Genomic DNA, 15665 nt, shown 5'->3' with positions numbered 1-15665 from the left:
ATTTGTATGTCTCCCCCCCTCCCCCCCAAATAAACCCCCAACACATTACTGAGATCACGATCATTCATTGCAAGTTAGTGTGACATTGCTTTGTCAGCCTACTACTTTCCTCAAGTGTGTGTGTCACCAGCACTGACTGACTCTGACATTAATTACTCACTGCATACTTTTTGGATGGGGGGATCCCTGCCCACAAAGGCTGTGTGTGTGTGTGTGTGTGTGTGTGTGTGTGTGTGTGTGTGTGTGTGTGTGTGTGTGTGTGTGTGTGTGTGTGCGCGCGTGTGTGCGCTGTGCTGTACTGTGCATGTCTTTGCACGCACCTATCCATCTTTCTCCATTGATTATCCCTTATCCCTATCAGACTCACCTCACCACTACTCACCAGTTAAGAATGGGGTGGCTCAGAGTAGATGACAGAGTACAGCAACTTGCAAAGGGGCTTGTGTACAAGATACACTACACCACTAAGAAACCCATGTACCTGGCAAAATACTTTATAAAGGTTAAGGATGTCCATAATTACAACACCAGAGGCAGCGCCACAGATCACGTTCAACCCAGAGTCACCTCAAAGAAAGGGTCAAACTCGTTCTTCTGCTATACCACAAAAATGTGGAACGCCTTACCGAAGGCCTTAAAGGAGTGTGGATCACTAGCATCCTTTAAAATCGCCCTGAAAAAACAATTACAGGCAGCAGCCGTTCGCAACTGGTAAAAACAAACATAGCCCAGCCCTCCCCTCCCCTGACCCCTCTTTGTATTTACCTACAGTATGTTTTTATTTTTAAATTGTTTCCCCCTTTTTTTCCTGACTGCATAGTACCTACTGTGTTCTATCCGTCTGTCATTCAATGTTATATGAGATACTTCAATGGTTTCCTATGGAAATAAGCTTAGTCTTTTCTAGGATGTCTTATTAGTAGACCTTGTACCAGTGAACTGTACCGTCATGAAACTGTACTTTTTCTTATGCAAACTTCTTCTAATAAAGTCTTCAATCAATCAAATTATCTCCAGCTAAAGCCTGTAAATAAGACATTTCTCTTGGCAACACATTTTTAAAGGCAGTGACACAGGGGACAGCCAACCACAGGAGCCACACTTCTCCCAATCTGCAAGCATACTGAGAACTGTAGCATAACAGAACCTGCCCAATCTGTCTCTCTTGCACGCACGCACGTGCACACCCACCACACCCACCCACCCACACACACACACACACACACACACACACACACACACACACACACACACACACACACACACACACACACACACACACACACACACACACACACACACACACACACACACACACACACACACAACCTACCCGCACGCACGCAGGCAGCTGTCGCTTTGCAATACAGTATACTCACCCACCCATTGAAGGCTAATCACTTCCAGAAACGAGTTATCCTGGCTACAGTCTTTCAATAGCCTTCTCCAGTCTCTGACTGTAGGCCAGAATGATGGGCTGGCTAAACTTGAACTTGAAAGCAGAAACAGTTCACCAGCAGTGAATGTTATGCTTCGTGGTTGACGTTGTGCCATTAAAAGCTGCATGTTCTTCTCAGTTCTTAACATTGACTTGAAAAAGGCAAGTGTAATCGAGTCTAGAGGGTTTATGCGGACCATAGTACAATGCTTCCATCTAGTGGACTACCTTGCAAATACACAAATACAAACGAGACTTCACCATTAGGTTTACAAAAAAATAATGAAAACAATACGAGTGTGGGGTTAATTTGGTTCTAGGATAATTCATTGTAAAATATAGTAAAAGTAGTCTACTCAAGAGTAGGTTTTTTTGAGGATCTGTACTTTTACTGTAATTTTTAAACGCTCTACTTTTACTCTTACTCTTTTAAATAGTAAATAGGCCTACTCTCTTCTTCGTTACTTTTCATTGAGTAATGAGTAATGAGTAACTAAAATATTTAAATTCAAGTTTTTGACACATTACTGATATACTATTCTGTTGGTCCAGTCAGTGGACCACAATGGCTCTGCAGTGGACCAGTCACAGCCGCCCGCAGTATCTGCAGGAGCATTGAATTGAAGACTTTTAGAAGTTTGCATAAAAGGTACAGTTTCATGACAGTACAGTTCACTGGTGCAAGGTCAGCTAAAAGGAGCGTTTCTGCTTATTTGCACAGTACAGGAGACATAACATTGAATGACAGACAGATAAAACACTACTATGCAGTATATATATACTATGCAGTATATATATGAAAAAAATAAAAAATAAAATAACAGTGCCAAAACAATATAGGCATACAGTAGATATAGGCCTATACAAAGAATGGTCAGGGGGAGGGTAAGTTACCAGTTAAGAGCGGCTGCTTGGTTTTTCAGGGCGAATTTAAAGGATGCTAGGGATTTACACTCCTTTAAGGCCTTCGGTAAGGCGTTCCACATTTTTGTGGTATAGCAGGATAACGAGTTTAACCCTTTGTTTGAGTTGACTCTGGGTTGAACGTTATCCTTAATGTTTTTAAAGTATTTTGTCAGGTACATATCTTAAGCCCCTTTTCCACAGACCCAACACCACACCACTCCACACCGCCCACTTGTGCCAGGTTTGAGGTTTTCCACTACAAGGACCTGGGTAGAGTGGTGTGAAAGTGGTACTGAACGTGGTAGGCTTACTAAAAAGTATCCAATCTAGAGTAGGTCTGAGCTAGGCCAAACAGGGCCAAACACTTCATAATGACTGATCACTCACTGACTTTTCATTTAGAGTAACCCATCAAAGGACTTGAATACGGTGCTTCTTTACGTAAAACATCAGTATTCCAGTCTCCGATTAGGTATTTCTCAATACCGTCCACCTTTGCTAAGCTCTCCTCAAGCAGATCATAGAAATCATTCTGATCAGGGGGTCTATCGACAGTGCCAAATAGTATGTTAGTAGCAGCTGCAGACCAGGTAGCCGCGTAGCTTACTCATCTGTGAAGAGAAAATGCAGTGAACTTCACCTATATGGATGATACAGGGGAAACAACTAAACAAGGACGGAACAACGCCTCCATATTTAATGCATGTCATAATAGGCTTTGCGGGGGAAAATAGGGTTAATTTCAATAATTTCACCTAAGGTAAACTAAGATGTATTTTTCTTTTTCATATACCTTATATACCATATCCATCCGGTACAGTATGTACATGAGGTACATCAACATAGCAGCAGGTAATACTGTGAATGATAGTAGACAATAAGGTGCAAAAAACTATATCAAGCAATAAAAGCCTGCAGTATCAGAATTGTCAGAGAATAATAATAATCTTTATTTGTCAGATACTGTAATTTGACATTTGTTCTCCGCCTTTGACCCATCTCTTGGAGCGGTGAGTTGCAGCTGTGCCGCGCTCGGGAATCAGTAATGGTGATGAAACCCCCCCCAATCCAACGCTTATGCTGAGTGCCAAGCAGGGAGGCATTGGGTCCCATTTTTACAGTCTTTGTTATGACCCGACCAGGGATCGAACCCCGACCTCCCAGTCTCAGGGCGGACACTCTAACCACAAGGCCACTGAGCTGGTAGAAGTTCCTTCCAAGCAAATAAACGGAAAACCTGTATTAACAAACTCAGTGTGGGTTCTAAGTACTGAGACATGTCACTAGTCCAGTGATTGTAGACATAGATATAAAAAGCTAGATACCTCATCTGCCACTGAAGTTCATTGGAGCAACGTGTAACAACTGGAGGCCAGACGTTCGGAAAAACTGAGGGAACGCTGCCAGTCAAAGTGACTACTGGCCAATCACAGCGTGTCTTTTCCGGGACTTATCAATTCAGTTCAACAGAGCTTTATTGGCATGTTTCCATCCTGAAGTTGCACAGCTCAGCTATTCTTAGAGGTTGCATACGAAAAAACCTGCCAACTTCCAACTTCCGTTTCTGTGACGCACATAGAAGCGATGCACGCAGAAGCGAGCTGATTCCCTTGGTCCCCCGATGCATATGCCCCAGAGCCGAAGGAGGTGTCTATACCTTTCGATAGACTGTAGTCCAGTAAGGGTTCTGGGGGGTACTGTAGTCCAATGAGGGTTCTGGGGGGTACTGTAGTCCAATGAGGGTTATGTGGGGTACTGTAGTCCAATGAGGGTTATGTGGGGTACTGTAGTCCAATGAGGGTTATGTGGGGTACTGTAGTCCAGTGAGGGTTATGTGGGGTACTGTAGTCCAGTGAGGGTTATGTGGGGTACTGTAGTCCAGTGAGGGTTATGGGGGGTACTGTAGTCCAGTGAGGGTTCTGTAGTCCAGTGAGGGTTATGGGGGGTACTGTAGTCCAGTGAGGGTTCTGTAGTCCAGGGAGGGTTCTGGGGGGTTCTGTAGTCCAGTGAGGGTTATGTGGGGTATAGCCTCGGGATACAGGCATTTCAAAGAGAAAAGCCTGGGTGAGCCCCCTTGTAACTGTGGTTCACAACATTTGAATTGTAATTTTGTGCATATAAAATATATGTAGCCGTTCAGATATCTTATTTTACATCAATATTGTTCATGTGAACTGGTTTGTTTATGCTTAACCATTATAATTATCAAAATCGCTATGATTTATCACTTGTTTTCCACCGCGGATTCACTTCCTCATTTTACTCATGCAAGTGCCACTGGAAAGCAGCAGCGCAGCAGAGAGAAGTGAACAGAGGGGGGAGGTGAACAAGACAATTGGCCGGTGAGATTGTCCGGGTAGTGTATGGGGCATAGAATGTCCGCGTTAGGCTAGCCTATGTGGGTACTGTAGTCCAGTGAGGTTTCTGGGGGGTACTGTAGTCCAGTGGGGGTTCTGGGGGAAAGAAAGAAAAACGAGGCAGGACTCCATCTGTCCATCTGTACAGTTTTACATCAACCCAAGATGTCCAGAGAGGAATGGGTCGATTTCACAGAGAATCAATCTCATGTTTTCTCTTGCAACAGCTCCTTTTTTCCTCACTGTATCGATGACAAACGTTGCCTTTTCAAGTTTCCCCTGCATCCCTTCAGCTGTTTCTCGCTCAACCTCAGTTAGCATCTTCTTCTCGAAAAGTTTGTCCAAGACATATTTGAGATTAGGAGCTGAAATGCTGTCGATGAAGCTGCTCCGCACAGAAAACAGCCTGTCGTTCACTTCAGGACTCGGTGTGTGCTCAACTTTTTGTCTTCTTAAAGGAGGAGCTGGAAGGGAATCAAGGGATACATAGCAGTCCCAGACACAGTGTGAGGTGTTACTGTCTCTTAGAAGCAACGTAACATGATCCCTAAACTTTCCCTTTAAAATCACTTCAAATGTTACAACGTAATTCTTATAGGTTGATTGATGAACTTCAAATGTCGTCTTCTTTGGTTGAATTATGATGGAATCGTCTTGAGAGGATGTGAGGATATATTCTTGATTTGGAATTAGTTTACATGGAGGAGGTTTTTCAATGTAAATCTCTTCTGGATGTATGCTCCTCCTTTCTGTTAGCACTTCACGAAGCATGACGTTCCCAGGTAGCAGTAATACTTTCAGGGTTGAAATGAGTGGTGCATAAAACAGTAACACCAATGCATGGATAGGAGTGGCAGTAAGAAAAGATGTGACCCAGTGTTTTACACCTGCAAAAAAAACTTTAGTCGAAGAATTGCTGCTGCTGTCGACAACGACTCCATAGGGTGAAAATTCACTTATATTTATGATGACGTGAGTTTCTGTGATCACATCAGGCTTGATAAGCTCTATGCCATCATCCGTCACATGGACAACATACAAGGACTTGCCTCCACCCATGGAGAGGATCTCACAGTGTGGAAGGTGTAACTGACACACAGACCCCTGTGGACATTGGATGTCAAACAGTGGTCCTGCAGGCCTCTTGCCAAGCTGGGCTTGAAGCCTTCGGTTCCAAGGGACAGTTCCGTAAGTCACATCTGTCTCTGCCTCCATCTTAAACACCAGGCCGGTCACGTTGCATTGGAATAGTCCTGCTTGGGTGCAGTGCAACCTGTAGCTTTCCTTGTTTTCTGCAACAATGATGTCAGGTGTAATTTTCTGTGTTTTATCCAGTAGTCCAACATCATTTAAACTGTGGGAGCGCTTTGCTCTGAAACTTGCCTTGTTCTCTATACATGGACTTTGGCTCCGTGAGGGTAAGCTGTGAGAACAGGCCAGGGAGCTGGATTCTCCCATCCTCAAACCACTGAAGCATCTACTTGGATCAGGCTCATCTTGGAGCTCCAATGAGGCATGTGGAGAGGACAGCGACTCTGTAACAGGATGGTCTGTGGTTGAGAAATCACAGGCTGTGTCACGTGACACTTCTTCTGGGGAATGTTGGAAGGACTGTTGTGATACAAGCAGTTTCTGGTATGGTGTTGTGGATACCACATCATCATCATCATCATCATCATCATCATCATCATGATCAGAATCAGCTTCCATCTCATCATGCAAAAAAGAGAAAAGATGAAATTAAACCAAATCATTGATATTAAATAAACACAAATACAAACAGTATAAGACTGTTCTACAGCACCAAAAAGAATGTCACTCCCTGCGGACTGACTGACTGTGTGATTCTCTCAGCCTGCCTCAATGACACTCAGACAGGAAATGAAGATTTTGCCATGTGGGAACAATTTGTGAGTGAGATTAAAAAATATATATATATTGTCTGATCTACCACAATTTTGAATCACATATTGAGGGGCCTTGAAACAACACCAAAAGTGATTTAATTTAGACCCCTAGGATTTCTTTAATGAAAGGAGCTCCCCACACTAGTGCTGTTTAAAAAAAAAAGAAGAAGAAGAAAGATGTGTGTCTATGAACAAACATGTACAATTGATAAGTGCCAGTGGTATTGAAAAGTTCTTAAATGTATTTAAAAGAACATGAGGTGCTTGGACCTCACCACTTGGTTGCAATAAATATATCATTAAGCAAGTACAATGAGGAAAAGCATTATGACTACCATTTTAAAGCGCTTGTCTTTCAGGAAGGGGGTTGTGTCCTTGAAGCAGTTGTTGAAGAGTCTGGAAAGACATCAAAAGGATGAAAGATTTTAATTCAACATGTATGATGTGTGTAAACCGTGTAAACCACCACGAGAACAATACGTATTTCTATTAACTCATTTAACGCTGATCCCGAGTATACTCGTGGAAAATACTCGAGTATTTAGAGTGCCGATCCCGAGTATACTCGCGTAAAATACTGTATATAGAGTAACGCCGGCACCCTTACCCTACGGTCCGTTGGAAAGTCCTGGCACGATTGGACTCGCCGATTCATCATCATCACAGATCCACGTGCACCAAATAATAATCCCTTATGGAGGCCGACGGTGGATCTCATCTTTAATGTCCATTTTCTCCAAACAACACTTTTAAAGCCAAGGATGGCATTAGATTCTCGCTACAATAACGTAATAACAAAGGCAACGATTCTCACCGTGCAGTTTTGATGGAGAGCAGCTGGAGTAATCTGTCTGTCAGAGCATCAGTGAGATTATTGTGACTCAGACTACAACAACAGAAGGAAGAGAAAGGACACAAGAATAGATTAGTACCTCATGGTCACGTGCGCGCACACACACACGCACGCACGCACACGCACACGCACACGTGTAAGAATACTCACTCCAGGACTTGTGCTTTGTGCAGGTGGGGGATTAGAGTCTCTAGCAGCTGGTCAGTGAGTTGACAGTGACTGAGGTCCAGTTCTGTCAGTCCCTCAGAGTGCTTCAGAACCAGGGCCAAACATGTACAGGCCTTCTGATCTAGTCTGGTCCAACTGAGGTCCAGCTCTCCCCCTAGGGCACCAACCAGGGAACCTGCTCGCATCACTGTGTTCCTTTCACTGCCCTCAGAGACTGGAGATAGGAGCTGGAGAAGGAGAAGGAGGGGTTTGCTGTTAAATAAATTGATCTCTGTATAATAAACATAATAATATAAAAAGGTCAACTCTGTGTATCAGATATCAGTTTAGTGTGAGTCTGTGAAAACTTATCATAAAGAATAACCAAGCTATGAAGACAGATAGTGTATAATTTCATGTTGGGATGTTTTGTAATTACACACAGAATACAACGATTCTAGAATCTTCTCTCCTGTTTCTTCTTCCTGTTCTGCTGCTTCACGGATGAGCTTTCCCATGAACTTGGTTGTTTCTGACATTCCTGACCATCCATCAGCAACACTGCAAAAGATAAATGAAAACCAGCGTTAAATAAATTGATCTCTGTATTATAAACAGAACAGGGACACCAGATTGAAAGTCTTTAAATAACATAAGAATAAATAAATAATACATTATTTTTTCTAAAACACTAAAAACATCTTCAATGAAAGAAGAACCCATTAACCTAAATCGTGAGATGTAGGTTAGACACTGAAGGAAGATCCTCACTTCACTATCATCTACTGGTTTCATTTTAACTTTTACTCAAGTTTTCTCCATAGCTATATTTATAATAGGACATAAATGAGTATATTTGTCTTGTGTAAATCAGTGCCCAAAAAGTGACAAATAATCAGTTCACAATTAATTCAATTGGATAGCCATACCTCATCTTTACATTAAATCTGAATAGCTTTTTTATATAGGCAAATGTTAAATGAAATGAAACACATTAACCTGAGCTGTGAGATGTAGGGTAGACACTGAAGGAAGATCCTCAAGTCTTCCCACTCTTCATCTGACCAGCCAGTCAGCTCTACTGGTTTCCTCTCTGGTTGGAGTTTCAGCACCTCTGGGAGGAGGGAGACCTTTCCCTCTGAGAGGTCTATGGACCAGACTGCAGGAACTGACTGGTAAACTGGTTTTAATGCTGGAAGAACACTTCTGCCTGTTTGAGTCTCATAGTTCTTCACATAGGAGTATAGGTCCAACAAACAGTACATCACATTGATACTTCCTGTGGTACCAAACATCATTCCAGGCAATACAGGGGAATGTTTTGTAATTACACACAGAATAAAACAATTCCAGAATCTTCCCTCCTGTTTCTTTATCCCAATATGCTGCTTCACAGATGAGCTTCCCCAGGATCTTAGTTGTTTCTTGATCAGAGACACTGCAACATTTTAAATGAAAAAACAATACAAAATATTGATCTGTATCATAAACAGAATAGAATAAAATAAAGGTCAACCCTGTATCCATCAGATTTCAGGTTAAAGAGTCAGTGGAAAATAAAAGAAAACTTTAAAGTGTATGATATACTAAACTTCTAAACCTATAATGAAGAATAACCAAGCTATGAAGTGTATAACTTTGTTTTTTTACAACATGGGTTCATATTTTAGATTGTAATTAGAGAAAAGAAAAGATGAGTGTTAAAATGTTTTCATTTACTGCTTTCTATTGTTTTAGCGATTTTAGTATTGTGATTTCAGTGGGTGGGGGCATGTGTACAAGTGGCTAAATATGTATTTTTAAGCCGTAATATTCTTAGTTATTATTTACACCAGCCCCCATAAGTCACATTTGCCCATGAAAGATTGCGTTACATCTTGGGAATTAGCTTATTGTGTCTAAAAAGACATATTTAGCCACTTGCATGCAACCTGGGGGCATGCATGCAAATCAAAATCGTTAAAATCACTAAAACGACAGAAAGATGAAAACCCTAACCCTAACCCTAACACTCATCTTTTCTTTTCTCTAATGACCATCTAAAATATGAACCCTTGTTGTAAAAAAAACAAATTGTCCTTTAAATCTGGGATAAAATCACAAAAGTAAGACGGAGGGACGGACGGAGCTCCTACTGACAGATTTAGAATAGGATAATAAAATTCCAAATCAAATTTGTTTGTTGTAAATGCAGTGCAACACTGTGCCAAATAATCAGTTCATAATGAATAAAATTGGATAATCATACTTTATTATCTTTATAACTAGTAAGAAGCGTCCTCGCCCTTAAATCTGAATGGCTTTTATATAGAGGATATTAGATTAAAGGAAACAAATTAACCTGAGCTGTGAGATGTAGGGTAGACACTGAAGGAGGATCCTCACTTCATTCTCTTCATCTGACCAGCCTCTTAGCTCTACTGGTTTCTTCTCTGGTTGGAGTTGCAGCACCTCTAGGAGGTGGGAGACCTTTCCCTCTGAGAGGTCTATGGACCAGACTGCAGGAGCTGACTGGTAAACTTGTTGTAATGCTGGAAGAACACTTCTGCCTGTTTGAGTCTCATAGTTCTTCACATAGGAGTATAGATCCAGTAGCACATCACATTGATACTTCCTGTTGTACCAATCATCAAAACAGTTAATAAAGGGGAATGTTTTGTAATTACACACAGAAGACAACAATTCCAGAATCTCCTCTCCTGTTTCCTCTTCCTGTTCTGCTGCTTCACAGATGAGTTTCCCCAAGAACTTGGTTGTTGCTGACGTTCCTGACCTTCCATAAATAAAACTGCAACAGTTGAAAACAAAAACCAACATTACATATTGATCTCTGCATCATACAAAGAATAACATAAAATAAAAGGTCAGCAATGTATCCATCATATTTCAGGTTAAAGAGTCAGTGGGAACTTTAAAGTGCATACTGTATACTGTATACTAAACTTCTAAACCTATCATAAAGAAAAACACAGCTATGAAAATATATAGTGGCCTACTGTAGTGTATCATTGAATACTGTGATAAAATCTAAAAAGTTACAAATAATCAATCCCTTTTAACCGCTTGAGCCCCATTTCATACGTCATCATTCGACGGTGTCACATGATAGAAATAGCTTCATGATGCTTTTGCTTTCGTTACCATGACCACACAGTAAAGCCCTCAGTGGTAATCCATTTTTATTTCCAGGCTTGTTTAAATGCTTTTTTTATTTCCAGGCTTGTTTAAATGTTTGATTCTGATTGGTCAATCGCTGAAATCAGAGGTCTGATATTTCTGGATAACAGACCGCTGCACTCTATAACAGACCGCTGCCTAGCCTCGGGAACCCAGGCTTTTATTTTGGCGATCGGAAAACCGCAGCCTAATCAAAGGCTCAGAACACCTGCTGCAGTTAGGCTGCACTGCGTGAATCTTGTGCCGTAACCAACATGTCAGCCATGTAAACAAACACACAGCGACATTTAGAACTAAACGTTGCTCTCAAGAATGTTTTTAAAAATATTTTAAGCGAGAAATATAGACCACGTATTATCAGAAAAAGGATTCTATCTAATCAGCACTTCCTTGTTTTCCAAGGCGACCGTGAGCGCAACATTTGTGGAATACTTTCAGCCGTCTGTAAACAAGGAAATACTTTGTTATGTTTTTAGTTTTGAGTCAAATTATTAATTGTATTTCGTAGCCGGGTAATAAGTGGGATAATGACTGGCTCCTTGGTGGTTGTCCATATAACATCCCTTCAGCCTGATAACTCCCCCCAGCTGCGCCTCGGGGAGTTATCAGGCTGTTGGGATGTTATATATGGACAACCACCGCAAAGCCATTCATTATCCCTTACGTTACTCTGAATACAAACGTAACCAAATGGACCCTTACATGTCCATTTGGTCCATTGGTAATAACTCATGCTCGTTTCATAGCAGTCAATGAGTTAAAGCAGGGTGGCTTTTATATGATTAAATGATAGGAAACACATTAACCTGAGCTGTGAGATGTAGGGTAGACACTCAAGGAAGATCCCCACTTCATTCTCTTCATCTGACCAGCCAGTCAGCTCTACTGGTTTCTTGTCTGGTTGGAGTTGCAGCACCTCTAAGAGGAGGGAGGCCTTTCTCTCTGAGAGGTAAATGGACCAGACTGCAGGAGCTGACAGGTAAACTTGTTGTAATGCTGGAAGAACACTTCTGCCTGTCTGAGTCTCATAGTTCTTCACATAGGAGTATAGGCCCAGTAGTACATCACATTGATACTTCCTGTCAATCGAGTAAATGAAGGGGAATGTTTTGTAATTACACACATCAGAAGACAACAAATCCAGGATCTTCTTGCGTGTGTCTCCTTTCCGTCCAGCTGCTTCACAGATGAGCTTCCCCAGGAACTCGACATCGGTTGGTTCTGACATTCTTCTGACACGGCAACAGTTGAAAGGAAAACAACATGAAATATTGATCTCTGCATCATAAACAGAACCAGACAATGATGGACACTGCATCCATCTGAATTTATGTTAAATAGACATGGAAAACAAAGACAATGTTAGAAAGTGTACGGTGATATATTTAACTTATAAAGAATAACATAACTATTACACTTGAGCCTATTTTATACTTTGTCATTCAGAAATGTCAAGAATGTCAAGTGGCAACAATAGTCCATCTACAAGTTCAAAATGCATCGCTTCATGAAAAGTTGTGAGCTTGTAGATTTTCAATATTTTTTAAAAGGTTTTGGAAATCTTAAATTGATATTTGTTTTTTATTACAGTTTGAAATGTTGTGAAACACATAAGAGTGCAAAGTCCTACCTCACTATCTTCAAATAGATCTGTTGAGATCACTTTTATATGTAAACAAATCTTAAATGAAAGAAAGCACAGCATTAACCTGAGTTGTGAGATGTGGGGTAGACACCGAAGGAAGATCCTCACTTCACTCTCTTTAGCTGACGGTTGTCAGCAATATTGGTTTCTTCTCTGGTTGGAGATTCAGCACCTCTAGGAAGATGGCAAGCGTGTTTTTGGGCGAGCGATCTGGTTACCTCTCTCTGGACCATTGGACCAGACTGTAGGAGATGGTGGATAAAGTGGATTCAGGTTGATATAATCAGAGTTAAAACACGGTTTGTATTGGCTAATGATTCCTCAAAACTAATCCGTTTTAAGTTGATCAACATGTAGGCCTATCTTATGTCTCTATGATCATCAGACAGACCAACCATAGATAGGCCTACCAACATACTAACAGTAACAGAACACCAAATGAACCTGAGGACATCCTCAACATTTTTTGTCCATGCCCCTAACGTTTTTTTTTTTTTTTTTTACTATTTTGAAACATAATTTGTAAACATTTAAACATTTTAAAATACTTCAAATACGATCTACAAGCTCACAACCTGTCGATGCAGATCGGCTAGTTAAACACATGTTAAATGTTTTTCAAAATAGAATAAAAAAGGCAAATAGGCCTACGTTTAGGGATAAGGGGTAAGGCATAGAAGAAAATAGGGCCCTAGCTGTGTACTGTATAGCCCATTTTCCACTGGCCCAACTCCACACCACTCCACACCACACCGCCCACTTGTGCCAGGTTTTCCATTACAAGGACCTGGGTAGAGTGGTGTGAAAGTGGTACTAAACAGGGTACTAAAAAGTATCCACTCTAGAGGTCTGAGCTAGGCCAAACAGGGCCAAACACTTCATAATGACTGATCACTCACTGACTTTTCATTTAGACCACCAGGATATAGTTGTAATACATGATAATAGATTCTATTGTGTTATAACCACTATTACCAGTAAGACTCCCTAATCGGGAGATAAGCGACCGTTGGTCGCTTATCTCCACAAATAGGCCAAAAGTTTGTTTTACCAATTATCAAGACATACGGGCAGTTGACAGTTTGCCATGGTTACTCATTGAAGTTGAATCTCCATATATGGAGATAACCTACGCATCACACTAAGTCTGACCTCACCAGCCCATATTTGGGCATGAGCAACTTATGTCTCCATATATGGAGATATGATGACATCACACAGTCCTCAGCCGATGATGTGGCGTGATGTCATACAATACACAAACGAGCCCTACAGTATAAAGGGGCAATTCTTGCCAGGAAAGAAGCATTTCTTCGACTCAGACCTTATCGCCAGGGTTGGCTTATAGCAGCTGTCGGTAGGACCATATATGGATTCTGTTAGTGTGGATCTCCTAACAGGGCATCATCTGGGATACAATCCCTTTTACGCCCATATATGGAGATCCCTAACAGAATCCCTTTCATGCCCATATATGGAGATCCCTAACAGAATCCCTTTTATGCCCATATATGGAGATCCCTAACAGCATCCCTTTTATGCCCATATATGGAGATCACTAACAGCTAACAGAATCCCTTTTATGCCCATATATGGAGATCCCTAACAGAATCCCTTTTATGCCCATATATGGAGATCCCTAACAGAATCACTTTTATGCCCATATATGGAGATCCCTAACAGAATCCCTTTTATGCCCATATATGGAGATCCCTAACAGAATCCCTTTTATGCCCATATATGGAGATCCCTAACAGAATCCCTTGTATGCCCATATATGGAGATCCCTAACAGAATCTATGCCCATATATGGAGATCCCTAACAGAATCCCTTTTATGCCCATATATTATGGAGAAATCCCTGCTCTGAGTATCTGACATCAGTGTGATGTCACCTGTTTATGCCCATATATGGAGATCCCTGCTCTGCGTATCTGGTTGCTATGGTAAACAGTTGGTTGCTAGGGTAAAAAAAACATGGTTGCTATGGTAAACAGTTGGTTGCTAGGGTAAACAGTTGGTTGCTAGGGTAAAACCATGGTTGCTAAGGTGGTTGCTAACGTACACTAACAGACCAGCAACAACAGACTGTTGCCACAGCAACGTACACAAAGGTTTGTGTACACATGTGGTGTGATGTCATACTGATGCGGAGATATGAGCAGGGCAAAGGTGTGACGTGTGACGTGTGACGGACGGACGGACGGACGGACGGACGGACGGCCGGTGGAGGTTTTCATAGTAAACTGCTCCCTGACGGTCGCAATAATCTACCAGTAAGACTCCCTAATCGGGAGATAAGCGACCGTTGGTCGCTTATCTCCACAAATATCACAACCTCCACCTCTCACAATCCCTTTTATGCCCATATATGGAGATCCCTAACATAATCCCTTTCATGCCCATATATGGAGATCCCTAACAGAATCCCTTTTATGCCCATATATGGAGATCCCTAACAGCATCCCTTTTATGCCCATATATGGAGATCACTAACAGCTAACAGAATCCCTTTTATGCCCATATATGGAGATCCCTAACAGAATCCCTTTTATGCCCATATATGGAGATCCCTAACAGAATCCCTTTTATGCCCATATATGGAGATCCCTAACAGAATCCCTTTTATGCCCATATATGGAGATCCCTAACAGAATCCCTTTTATGCCCAGTTGGTTGCTAGGGTAAAAAAACATGGTTGCTATGGTAAACAGTTGGTTGCTAGGGTAAACAGTTGGTTGCTAGGGTAAAACCATGGTTGCTAAGGTGGTTGCTAACGTACACTAACAGACCAGCAACAACAGACTGTTGCCACAGCAACGTACACAAAGGTTTGTGTACACATGTGGTGTGATGTCATACTGAAGATATATGACATCACACCGTACACAAACAAAGGTGTGACGTGTGACGGACGGACGGACGGACGGACGCCGGTGGAGGTTTTCATAGTAAACTGCTCCCTGACGGTCGCAATTATAGTGTATTTTAATTATCATAGTAATACATGAATACTCTATAATGTATTATAATCACAGTTATAATCCATTACAGTGCATTATAATTAGGATAGTTGTAATACAAATTTATATTGTATTATAATCACAGTTAAAAGGGTCAATTTGTTTCTTACCGATAGGGGTACTTTTTTGTAATGGAAAATGTCGATATTTTGTATGTGGTGCGGTGTGGTGTGGTGTATAAACTGCAGTCGAAAAGGGGCTAAAGTGTTAAA

This window comes from Nannobrachium achirus (genome assembly GCF_963921795.1).
Source record: "Nannobrachium achirus genome assembly, chromosome: 9".
NCBI classification, from domain to species: Eukaryota; Metazoa; Chordata; class Actinopteri; order Myctophiformes; family Myctophidae; genus Nannobrachium; species Nannobrachium achirus.
The sequence above is the reverse complement of the archived record's forward strand: the minus strand, read 5'-3'. Positions refer to the sequence as shown.